Source organism: Gopherus evgoodei, chromosome 5, assembly GCF_007399415.2.
Source record: "Gopherus evgoodei ecotype Sinaloan lineage chromosome 5, rGopEvg1_v1.p, whole genome shotgun sequence".
NCBI lineage: Eukaryota > Metazoa > Chordata > Testudines > Testudinidae > Gopherus > Gopherus evgoodei.
In genome coordinates, this window is record NC_044326.1 from 130222575 (window position 1) to 130235949 (window position 13375).

At 41.2% G+C, this 13375-nt stretch overlaps 1 protein-coding gene across 2 annotated transcripts in view; it reads left to right on the forward strand.

The window, feature by feature from the left end:
* The window catches only part of CNOT6L (CCR4-NOT transcription complex subunit 6 like), a 67311-nt gene that overhangs the window by 18886 nt on the left and 35050 nt on the right, over positions 1–13375 (forward strand). Inside the window, exon 1 of one of the 2 annotated variants that reach the window (XM_030565131.1) lies at positions 3674–3709. The exons of the other annotated variant lie outside the window; for it this stretch is intronic. The gene's annotated coding sequence lies outside the window, so the exon portion shown is untranslated. Of the gene's footprint in view, positions 1–3673; positions 3710–13375 lie in introns of those variants that run through there. 2 annotated transcript variants of the gene reach the window in all.

Sequence of the window (13375 nt, forward strand, 5' to 3'; positions counted from 1 at the left end):
ACCCACCTAAAATTAATAAGTGGTTTACCTCAGGCGGTCTCCTCCAATTAGTTATTCATTTAGCCTTTTAAGTTCTCCTTCCATGGTAGGGGATTCCAAGCTTGGGGAAGATCCTTTTCCCTTCCCACTTCTTCAACTTCATTGTGTCTTTGAGGTTGGAGTGGAACTGAAACCTTCATATGAGAATGTGAAGTTGTCCTCCACAGTCCTCACTGGGCATTTATTCAGGAGAACTGAAGATAGGAACTGTGGCTAGTCTGAGGTCTGGTCTACACTGGGGTGGGGGGGTCGATCTAAGTTACCGAACTTCAGCTACGTGAATAACATGGCTGAAGTCGACGTACTTAGATCTACTCACTGCGGTGAGTCGACTGCTGACACTCCCCCGTTGACTCCGCCTGTGCCTTTCACTCTGGTGGAGTACCAGAGTCAACAGGAGAGTGCTCGGTGGTCAACTTATCGCGTCTAGACTAGATGCGATAAATTGACCCCTGCTGGATCGATCGCTGCCCGTCAATCAAGCGGGTAATGTAGACAAGCCCTGAGAGTCCAGCTGTTCCTGGAGTCTCAGAGAAAGGCTTGTTCACTTTTTTAGTTGACCACTTCTCCATGTGCACTGCACTCAGACTCTTCTTACACAAGTGAGAAGAGGCTTATCAAAACTCCATCCTTCTGAGAACAGACGGTAAATGTGCAAGTGACAACTGTGATCTGTTAACTGGCAATAGACAGGGAAAACAAAGTCCTCTGAGAAACTATTCTCTTCAGATTGTCAAAAACACTCTCCTCCCCCGCTCCTCCCAAATCACAGCTCATCACGTTCTGGAGTAATGGAACCTGGCAAGGTGGGTGAGGAAATCCACCTGGACGTGTGGCAGTTAGAGAAGATGGTGGAATAATTGTTGCCTAGTTATTTCATATGCCTAAATGTTGGGTTTCGTTTGTATTTGTCCTAATGTACAATTTTTGTAATCTGCCCTGGAAATGGGAGAGCTAGCACAGGATGAATTCTCCACCCAATAGAAATTTCCACTTGTGAACGCCTTTCCTGTAATCCTTTTTAGTTTTGGAAAGCTTTAAGGAAGGCAAAGGGAAAACAAGGCAAGACAATGTCTCAAGTACTGGAATATAGTCAGAAGTGCCAGGAAGACCTGGGTTCAGATTGTCAGCTGACCTCAATGGAGTCCTGCTGGACTTTCAGCCTCTGTGGATCTGGCCTTTGGCTTGCATATTTTCTTCAAAGTGACCGGGCCCAGCCCTTACGATTCACTGTGTGTCTGGATAACGTTACATGCCTGTACTGTGACCGTCTTCCTACTGTTTGTATCTAACTGGCTCTTAAGTGGAAGAGTCTGAAGAAGCTAGGATTGTCAGATAAAATTATCAACTTTCAGTTGAGGAGATAAGAGCATCTCTTCAGGATAGCATTGTGTATTTAACGGGTGTTGCTAGAGCAGGGGTAGGCAACCTATGGCACGTGCCGAAGACGGCACACTAGCTGATTTTCAATGGCATTCACACTGCCTGGGTCCTGAAACTTCTTAAACATTTTAAAAACCTTATTTACTTTACATACAAAAATAGTTCAGTTATATATTATAGACTTATAGAAAGAGACCTTCTAAAAACGTTAAAATGTATTACTGGCACATGAAACCTTAAATTAGAGTGAATAAATGAAGACTCGGCACACCACTTAAGAAAGTTTGCCGACCCCTGTGCTGGAGTAAGGGAACTTTAGCACAAAGGCCTCCCTTAAATGTCTTAGACTAAGAGAAGGCTTCATATACCAAAGCATTTATTTGCTATGTTACACAGCCTTTACAGATATGAGGTGGTATTTTGGCCACCAAAGGAATCCATATTGTTCCATAGATGTGTTTTGGTTTAAGAGCAGCTGACTATATTTTTAGCATTGTGCAGTGAATAGGTCAGTGTACAAAGTTTCTCAGCTTGGGATAGTCAGGGAAGTAATTTATACTCACTGTCAAGTTTAGTCCTTTTGTAGTTATAAAAATGGAACTGCTCTCTTCCCAAACTACTTTTTCCATGACACATACAAATTATAAGCCAACTAACTATGGATAGGCTGAGGGGTAACTAGGTATAGCTCATAAGCATTTGTTTATCTAGCTAGAAAACAAAACTAGGTGTGTTTAAAAATCAAACCCCCAAATGACCAAAATGTACATTGACTTTTCTCCCTCTCCTTCACCCTTTGTGTGGTATTTGCTGTTTTAGGCTATGATTCTGCAGTGCTTCGATCCCGGTGTCTGTGCATATCCACATGTTTGTGATGCATTGCAAGACTGGGTCCTTGGATTACAAATTCTTTGGGACAAATTCTTTCTATGTGTTTATACAGCATCTGGCACAGTGGGGAACTGATTGCATGCTTGGAGTGCTACCACAATAGAAATAACTTTGAGTCAGTGCCACTGCTCTCAGTGGTTGGTGGTTTATGTAACTTTACATCAACAGCAAATGACAGTGGCCCATACCGAACATACGAAAAATGTACAATGAAGCTTTTTAAGAATGAAGACATGAAGTAAACTATTTAACATCCAGTGCCTCACAACATAAAATAATAATAATTAAAAAAACCTGACCTGTTAAATGAATAACAAGCTAAATGTATCTTCTGACTAGCAAATTAAACATATTTTTTAAAAACCAAGTCCTCCAAATGACAATTAGAGGGGGCAGTCTATTAAACCAAATTTAGTTTGACAAAAAATATAGAAATAAATTTCTGCTTATGCCCCTCTCCAGCTGCTGTGTAGTTCAAAGCTTCCTCATGTTTGTTGATCTACTTTGTTCTGTTAGGCTAAGAGTAGTGTTACCAGTATTAGTCTGATACTGAATTTCATTTGATTCGGAGACCAGAATACTTGTTATAATTACATTCTAGCTTTCTGATGTTGTGTTTACTGGATCAGCACTGTTGTACTCCTTGAGGTGAGTTGCCTTACTGGTCTTCATGGTTGAATTTAAATTATTTTATGAGTGCTTATGATGACGATGTAAATGGGATTTTAAAAAAAGCTCTTTTGCATATTTCAGATTCGTGGTTCCCACTTCTGGCAAAGATTGTTACTTTAACTGCTTTGGGTATAATGTATTTCAGTTTTCTCAGTGTCATATTGCAAGTGACTGTAAGAATGCATGCTGATAGCTGTCAGATCAGTTTTGTGGAAAGACAAATAGGTTTGGAAACCTGGTGTTCTATAGAGTTATAACCTTGAATTAATACAGATATGCAGAGCAATGAATATATGAGAGAGGCTGAGTTGCATGTATCTAAGTTTCTGGATATAAAGTAAGATTTCAAGCTAGACCAGGTGAGCACTGTTGACTTCCCTGATCAAATAACGAAAATTTCCTCCTTTTAAATATATCCTTTGGGAGGGATTTGTCACTTGTACTACTGTTCTTTCTATTTCTCATCTTCCACCTCCCATTTCTGCCCATCCCCTCCCTGCAAACACCCCAAGCTCTGGGTGGTTTAAACATTGCTGTGGGTTAGTGTGACCTGTTAAGATTGTTCTGTAATGTCAGTTTGTCTAACAAAAAAAGCCTGGTTATTGTGCCAATGATTGCAAAACACAATTCATTTTGGTATCAAGCTTTGACTAATCTAACTTTATTTACTGACAGCTGGATCTCTTTGAGTAAGCCTTGGAACTTTTAAGCTGTGTGAAGTAAGGTGAGTGTTTTTGGTGACTTCATTCCACGTAGTTAATCATTGCTGCAAAGAATAGATGGAGAGAGAGGAAGCTGGCCATTATCTTTCTGTAACAGAATGAGTGAGAGCTGTAGTGCTGCTGGGCTTCACTTGTTTTATTAATTTTGGTGCTGTACAGCATCAAAAGTAAAGACAGCGGTACAGCCTGGGGAATAATCTCCCTTCTCCCCTTTCCCCCAAGTGCAAATTTTCTTTGAGGGATGAAATGTCACTGATTATTTGACTTGATTATTAGATGGACTTTAAACATTTCTCTCTTTCTGTAAGGTATAGAACTTTGTTTTTTGTTTTTTGTTTTTTTAGAATTGCTATCATGGTGTGTGGGAATTATTCTGAAAAATTCATGCTCACAGAATATGGATTTCTATTTCAACCCCTGGGGACTCGGCCCGTTAGTGGCCTTGTCAGATATGCCAAGGCAGTCACTCAAGACAACTTGATCAGTGACTCTCTCCTTTTAGGTTAGAATACTTTATCCTACTGAACTCTTGATACAGTGGCAGGTCTGTCAGTAAAAACCCATCTCTCTACTGTAGGCCTGTGATTTGCTTGGGAACAGGGCTTCCTTCTTCACTCAGGATCTTCCCAAAGAGAAAAACTTTTCTGTTCAGGTACTGCCATCATCAGTTGGGAACTGCAAATGTGCTGTCTTGCATTAGAACTATGGACTGTCACTCTTACTCCGTCCCCATGGCCAGAGAAGATTTTTTCCTGATGGTGGTTGCCGTTGATCTCACGATTACTCCAACTACCCCATAGTTGCTCCTGACTTCTTTCTGTAAGTGCTTTATGACTGCAGGTCTAACTCTTAGGCCGCTCTGATGTCCTTGTTATATCTCATATAAGGCCACTAGTAATGCCTTCTTTTTGGGAAGGGTGGGGTCTCCAAATTAGCTATTTCATTGGACAATCCAGGATACTTTTGAATCCTTATGTAAACAGGAGTCTTATTTATACTGACTCTTCCTCATGGGGTTAGTTAATTTACAGTCTGATTGGTGGCACACCATTTCTTCCTGCTCAAGAAGTCACAAACATTCAGACTCCTGTGCATTTAGATGATGAAACTAGAATTTCTCATTTGACAAGGCTTATACCTCTCTCTATATTTGTAACCTTCTAGGAACATACTTACTAATTTTCAATTAAGAAAAAAAAGCTTGCATGTACTATATTCTTCATTGTTGTACCTATTGTCCCTGTGGAAGAGAATAAACACAGCAAACTCTTCTGTCTCTCATTTAAGAGAGATCATGCAGACTATCAGGATAATGGAAGAAACTTACTTCTGCTTTACTTACTATACAGATAAAAAATAAAAATCTGCATATAAAGACTTAGGAAAACGAAGTATAAAAACTGAAAAACGTAAGTATTTCAAATGGTATCTGGCATTTCCATGCAGTAAACGTTTTAATCTTTCTTGTAAAAATGCTGATTGGAGGAAACAAGAAAAGGGAAGGGGAGAAATAAAAATCAAGCTGGCTTTACTGTAGTACCAGGGATGGTTTACAAAATATTTGATTGTTATTGGCAGTCATTTAAAGGCAGGGAAAAAAACATGGTGTGATACGGTGGAAAAATTATGCATTTCCACTAAATGTAATTGCAGGTTGGCCTGAAAGCTAAGAGAATAGATACCCCTGAGGGGTATCTGTATATGCTTGTCCACTGCTGGTCCTTGGGTGTCCCTGTCTTTACTTTAGGCAGTGGAAAAGCTGCACCTGATGGCACAGGGTTTCTGTCCGGCAGGTGGATCTTCTCCCCAGTGACCCCGACTTGATGAGGTATGCAGCAGCTTCCTTCTACATGACGGCACATCGCCTGCTCTGGAGCACGGAGAGGACCAAGCATCATCTAAAATCCAAGTGCCATTTTCTTTCTCTTCACACATCTTACCTTCTTTCTCCCTCCCCATTCCATCTAGAGGGATTTCTGGTGGCTGAGATGTGTGGGAGGAGCAGAGATCTATCTAGTCCTGCCTGTGCTTTTCAGACGAAGGAGCTGGGACAGACAGCCAGGCCTGTGTAGCTGATGTCCTCCCCTTCCTCCATGGTGGCAAATCACCTCTCAGCAGCCTGCTCTTTGGTTTTCCCTTGCCAATATAGATCCTGGCTGAAATAGGCTAGTTCTTGTCACAGATCCACAGGTCGCTGCTACACCCCAGCTTTTAAATAGTCCCGAAGAAGCCCCACTCTGCCTTACGGATAGGTCATGGGGCCGAGCCTCCGGGCTCCAGCACTCTTGTTGCACACCGTGATCGAGCTCCAATAGAGGGGCCCCCCCCTGTTCAGAGACTTTTTGCCTTCTTCAAGGATCAGTGAATCTTAGCAAGTATTTGCAGTGGTGCCAGATAGTCTTTTCAAAACAGAGAAGGATTTATTAGTCAAGTGGGACACAGCATCAGGGAGTCCTTAGGTTAGCACAGAAAGACAAAGGTGATGGCAGAGTTCAGGCTGGCCACCATCAGGGCTCTACTCAGCCAAGCTACTGTGGAGTCCATATTTGGCTTAGTCTCCCTCTGTCTCTATCAGTCCCAGGTGAGATCTTTGGATCTCTCCAAAGGCCAGCTCCTAATACAGACATCTGATGCCTCTCACCTTGTTCTCCAGCTTGGGGCTTTTGCTCTGCTCTTTTGGCTGTTGTCTGCTATTTGTAAATGACCTGAACAATGGGGTTCCTATTGTCTTTCTGGCTCCTCCATTGATATGGACTGACTAGAACAACCCATTCATGTCACGGCAGAGAGTTACGTGACACAGCCATCTCCTGTCTCTTTCCCTTTACACTCAGTGCATAACAATGCAATGTTATGCACAGAGAGAAACTGTTACATGCATAGGAATCATACAAAATTACCAAAATGCCTCACTTTGTCTGTTTACTAGTTGTTGAAAGCAAAGGCCGAAACTTGAGTTAAAGAGGAACAGATTTTTTGGGGCAGCTTGGAGCTGTGGTGTGTAGTCTTAGTGTTTTCGCAGCTGGGTTTCCATTGGGATATGTATGAAGAAAGTGAAATTTTTCTTCTGAAGACACTAAATTGTCATCTGGTAGCATTTCCCAGAGAAGAGTGTAGTGAGCTAAATTTCCTCCTAAATCTAGGAGATTATAAATCCCAGAATCCTCCAGGGGAGGATCTCATCTCAACTTACATGAAGTTGATGTTGGTCCAAGTGAGATGATTTTGATAGGAAATTCCTATTCTCTTTCGGGGAGTGATGTGGCATTTGTGAGCTAGATGTATCTTGGATTAGCATGGACTCCTGTACAGCTGATTGTAGTCAGGAAAACTACCATCCTAATAGGAGGTGCAAAATCTTCCAAACATGAACAGATCTTAATATGATGAGGGTTGTCATCCCATGTATGCAGACAGCTAGCTCCAATGTCTCTCTGCTACTGCTTATAGTTTTGCTAAGTTGCAGTAGAGTGAAAACTGACCAGAGTCTTGTCAGCTTTTACTGCTGTTATTCAGAGCCTAGTGAGCAGCTATGGAAGTGGTGAGAATTGAGTCAGGTTCACTCTGCTGTTACTTTTGGAAAATTGAGCGCGGTAGCAGAGCCAAGACCTGGAGCTATTCACTGGAGAGGAACCAAAAATGGAGGTGGAGGGAAGGTTAGAGTGGCAGAAACCCCTTTCTCACAGCAGCCAGAAGGCTCTGAGGTAGAAGTAGGAGAACACAGAACTGTGGGCCTCCTTTCTTCAGAGAAGGAGAGGGATTGCAGGTTGGGTTTCAAATTTATCAGACCCCTCTGAACTGGAGGCTGTTGCAAACCATGGAAGCACTGTGAGAGCACCTTTTATAAGAATCCCTTCCTCTTTCTGAGCTGTGGGGAGATGGTTGATGGTGATTTCTTACCTGGGTATTTCTTCCGCCCCCTCCCTCCTTTCCTCTCCTAGGAAAATCCTTTCATATTTGTCTATAACTAGTATAGTCTAGTCTCCTTACTGAGTGTTTGGTAAAATCACAAATGCTATAGATGGGCATGTAAGTAAGGGAGACATTAATAGGGAATACAATTTATGAAAATATTACACTGCCTGTAAAACTGTTTAAATATTTAGGAGCTTCTTGAAATAGGAGAAACGGTTGTCTGAGTTCCTGTGCTGAAGGGAATATATTACAGAAAACCACAAGAGAGAGATTGACATTCTCACTTCATTTTGTGATGAAGACGATGGCCAAAAAGTTACTAAATGACTATGATATGACTTCTTTGTATATATAAAAACACACACACACAAAAGGGCCAAGAAACTAAGATTATGTTAAATGCTTAGCAGTTGGAAGAAAGGTCAAGATCTCTGTCATGATATGTGTGCTGCTCTGCTGCATACATGTGAGGACAGTTGCTAAGGTACATATTTAAAAAGAGACTGGATGCTATACCTCTAAGTGCACATGGCATACTCCTAGGTGATTATTTTAGAGCTCTGTAGTAACATGTAGTGCAGTTCATACTGTGTTGTCAACAACCTTAAGATTTGTCAGATATCTGTTAAATTGTAGATGCATGTAAAAGAAGCTTCTGACTTTTCAGTATAGGTCCACTAGAAAGGATTACAAATGTATTAAATTTACTTCATATGTGCAGCATAGCCATTTAAGGTTACCACAAGAAACTGAACTGCTAACTTCCTGTCTCAGGTATAAAATATAGGTACTTTAACATTCTTCTGTTCAGGAAGGTCCTCTGATTGTTACAGGAAGGTCTTCAGCCTGTTCGTGGCTCATCTGGCAGAACCAGACCCAGCAGGGAAGGAAATACTAAACCTGGAGACCTCGCTGGTTATATTCTGCCTTTTCAGCTACAAGACAGGTTTTGCAGATCATTCTCCGGCAGAGCACCTATTTCTAAAAAGGGGAGGGAGGGAAGATAAAGGCATCTCTCCTCCTATGGCTAGATTATGTTTGTTTCCTGGGCTTGATTTCCCAATGAAAGGGGTTCTGCAGTCCCCCCCACATCGCCTTCTTGCAGGTTGAACGTTCCGTTCATACACGAGTGCTAGCGACCGCTGCCTAGGTTGCTGAGAGTAAGCAGGCCCATCCATAGGTCCCAAGTAGTGGAGCATCCCTGACTCTCCCTCAGCACTGAGAACCCGTTATTATAAGTCTTAAACTGCACTTCAGTCATTGTGAAAGAGTAGGCCTTGTAATTCATACAGCTTACAAGAGCTGCCTAAACTGTTTCCGAAGCATTTGAACACACTTTTTGAATATTAAACTGTTTCTATGTTGAAAGACTTTTCTATATAGATATTAGCTGCAATATTATTTTAGTCATGCAGATAATAGCATCGCAGGAAAGCTTAGCAAAAGTTTCTGCTGGGTGTATGCAGAACTGAGGATTATACCTGAAAAGTTTCAAGTTTAGAAATTTGAGAACTTGAGCTATGCATGAACAAAGGTGTCGTCATTTTTTTTTGCTATATGAAGCGGGAGTGGGCAAACTTTTTGGCCTGAGCGCCACATATGGGAATAGAAATTGTATGTCAGGCCATGAATGCTCTCACACTTGGGGGTTGGAGTGCAGGAGGGGGTGCAGGCTCTAGGGTGGGGCCAGGGATGAGGGGTTAGGGATGCAGGAGGGTGCTCTGGGCTTGGACTGAGGGGTTTGGAGGGCAGGAGGGGGGATCAGGGCTGGGGCAGAAGGTTGAGGCGAGGGAGGAGGTCGGGGTGCAGGCTCTGGGCGAAACTTACTTCAAGCAGCTCCCAGAAGCAGCGGCATGTCTCCCCTCCCCTCCCCTCCCCTCCCACAGCTCCTTTGCGGAGGTGTAGTGCGAGCCAGGCAGTTCAGTTCCCGGCCAATGGGAGCTGCAGAGCTGGCGCTTAAGGTGGAGGCAGCATGCGGAGCTCTGTGGCTGCCCCTATGTGTAGGAGTCAGAGGGGGGACATGCCGCTGCTTCTGGGAGCCGTGCGGAGCCACAGTATGCATGGAGTGGGGCAAGCCTCCAACCCCACTCCCTGGCGACAGCTTGAGGGCTAGATTCAAAGGTCTGACAGGCTGGATGTGGCCCGTGGGCCGTAGTTTGTCCATCCCTGATATAAAGTCTGTTGTTTTCATCTCTTTGTAACTTGAAAATGGGTGAACTGATTTTAATCCGAAAATTGTTTTTAAATTGCCTTACTGTAACCTTAACTACATTGTTCGCTACCAGACATTCTATAAATGAATTATACATCAGGATAAAAATGTTACATGAAGGGCTTTTTTCTTCTCTGTCATGTACATATCAACTCATTTTCACACAAACTGACTTCTTCTCTAAAATGTGGAGCTGCTCTGAAAACTGTCATGATCATTAAGGCATATGTTTATTTAGGAGAATATAGATGGTAACTTGTCCCTTTGGATAAATCCAGTCCATTTCTAAGAAGCTTTTAAAAACTGACTGTATATTGACAGTATTTCTAGCTGTTGCTTAAGTCAGACTGTATTCAGGTATATTAAGCTTCTAAAATGTTAGATAAACTTCTGCTTTACTTTAAGTCACAGGAGGGTTGCAAGGTGATACAGTATAGCTACAGCTCTACATTGTTGGGCCCCATGCTTATATACAACTTGAGTATCACTTCAAAAAAGCAAAATAAGAATAGAGTCTGCCAACAGGTTCCTTTAGGGGCTTAGGTTGTATAACTGTCTCAACAGACTTGAAAGGAGATAGAAGGAAGTGACCTTTAATGCACTACACTTCTGAAGTTCTCTTTAATGTTTAACTTATGATTGATTCTCTCTGTTTAATAGTGTCTTCATGCTAGAGAAAGGGAGATACTGAGGTAATTTAGACCTACCCTTACATTCTGCTCACTTAGGAGAAACAGTGCTGCAGGATCAGAATATCTCTGGCAGCATCCTCTGAGAATGGGACAATAGATGGATAGTATAAAGAAAAACTAGCCAGGCTTTCTTCACTAATCCTTTGTTACAGATGTATCCACAGACTATGAAATTTGTTGCTAGATACCAGACATAATGTTCAAATTCAATTGTTGTTCCTGGGAGGTGAATATTCATTTGAGAACTGATCTCTGAAAATATCATTTGAAGCATACTATTAATTATTTTATTCTCCTTCTATTAGCTGGTGAATACCTGTTTGAGTTAAGGTCTGATAAGCAGTCTTTTTGTGTGTTTGTACTTGTGATTTAACTTAGAGGTATCTAAATTTTAAATATTTCATAATAGCAGTAACAGTGGCTGCACAAAGAATAAGCATTCCCCGCTCTCAGCGAAAACTGCAAAAATAAGTGTTTCCTTTATTTACTTCATTAATAATCTAGTTTCAGCAGAAGTACTAGAACAAAAAAGTAAGCGAAGATGAGGCCAGAAAAGATGCAATACTTCTGTTGTTGACAAAACCACAGTGTGCCTATTAATTTTTAATTTTTGTTTTCCAATAAGAACATCAGCTAGGGGAATAGCTGAAGTTACACTTGGAGGACTAGAAGAGGAAAAAATCCTCAAACAGATTCTGGCGATGATAGAATTTGGAGACAGCAGAGCCAAAAGATGTCCCTGAATGTTCTGTATCTAGCATCCATCTTATGAAAGCCAGAGAAACAGCAATGCCAACTGTAGTTTTTGCATTTTTTATGAGTAAGATCCATAGAAAATCCACTTGAACAAGAATAGTTATCTGGATTATATTTATTCTAACTTTCTGAAGAAATGGAGAGAGACTGAAGCATCCACGCTAATGACTTTCACAAAGGGATTTTTAATATCGATAGAACCTCTGAAGAATGCCTAAGCATCCCAGTAAGATCAGGACACAGGAATTTCATATCAAGCCATATGCTAGCAGTACTACACCCTTTTGTTTGGTTTGTCAGCTGCGTCCAAGGGTACTTGAAGATTCTGGGACTTCATTTATCTGTGTTTTGGCATGCTTGCTGAATTTAGTAGGCAGTTTAACTATGGCAGAAATAAAGACCTGACAAAAACAAGCATTTACACTTGGAGCTAGCAAACGCTACTCCAAAAATATCCGATCTGCTTCTATATATAAAGATAGTCTGTGCATGAGTCTGAGTGGATGTTGCTTCAGAGAGAATATATTTACAAGTTTTTTTAAAGGTACACAATCTTTTCCCTGCTCCTGTCTTAGTGCTGCTAATAATGTGCATCTATATTTTGCCTTTCATTTCAGCAGACGGGGAAAGAAAAGGGCAAGGCTTAGTCTTGTCTTGTCTTGCGTGCCAGTAATGCAGCTAGCTTGTGACTGACTGGCACTTGCACTCAGAGATAGCCAGCATCTGTGGATCTTGTTCTTGTGATTTGAACTTGTTAAAGCTCTGTTTTATTGTACTTATGTTCAGAAATAATTGGAAGACTTTTTTCAGTATGTAATTTTGTCCTAATTTTTCCAGACTAAAGTGATGATTTTTTTTGGTCATTTAATACACTGCAATTTAAAGGGACACACACCCTCTTCCTGGCTTATTTGCTGTGTTTTTTGTTTGTATCAATGTCTAGCTGTGTAGCCTTAGGGCGGGCATCCTACTTTTGCTACTGATAATATATCTTGTTGCTGGAAATAGGTTTGTTTTTTGTGTGTTGTTTTGCTTAAATGGCTAATCCTGTTTTCCTCATGAAGAGAGAAACCTGCAGAATGGACTTGTCTGTTTTGTTTTCTCTAGTAAATTTAAAATGTTTGTCAAATAAATGTGAAAGAACAATTAAACTTGCCACTTAACTAGTTACCTGTTTTATTAGCTCTTTCCATGTAGCTGAAATTCATTTTAAGTTCCCACAAGCATGTCCTACAAATGAGTTATTTTAATTTGCTAGCCAGACATGATGGGTTAACCTGTTCTCTTGCCCTGTGATAGTGATAACTTGCAGCATTTAGGACCAGGTACGGGTTAGGAATTAGCTGCTCAGAAGGTTAGTGACAAAGGCCATGTCCACACTACAGAGTAAAATCGAAATTAATAAAATCGATTTTATAAAACAGGTCTTATAAAATCGATTTTACGCGTCCACGCTAGGGCACATTACTTCGGTGGTGTGCGTCCATGGTCCCAGGCTACCATCGATTTCCGGAGCGGTGCACTCTGGGTAGCTCAGTAAAAGAATGGGACCAATAACTTCGATTTCCGTCCGCACTAATCCTAAATCGAGATAGTAATATCGATTTTAGGGTTACTCCTCTCATTGAGCAGGAGTACAGAAATCGATTTTAAGACCCCTTAAAATCAATTTTAAGTGCCTTGTAGTGTGGACGGGTACAGCGTTAAATCGATTTAACGCTGTTTAAATCGATGTAACGCTGTAGTGTGGACCAGGCCAAAGAGAAAGATCTAATGCTAGCCAAAAAAGTGACATTTAAGTAATATGGGCTCATCTGGCGTCCAACAAGCCAATTTGGGCCTCCATTCAAGTAGGTTATTTTTTTTTTTTTACTTTTTCCAGTGTCCTATTCTCCCTCCCCGACCCCTCCAAAAAAAAGGGGCAGAAAGAGATTTAAACACTGTTTAAGTATGTTACGCTTGCATTTAGAAGAAAAATCTTACTTCTCACCAGAGCTAGCCTACCAGTCTTTGAAGCTGGTATGGATGTTAGATAAAGAACCAAAATTAGTAGCTTTCAATGGAAACTATGCTGCTCCATAATAAATAGAAGC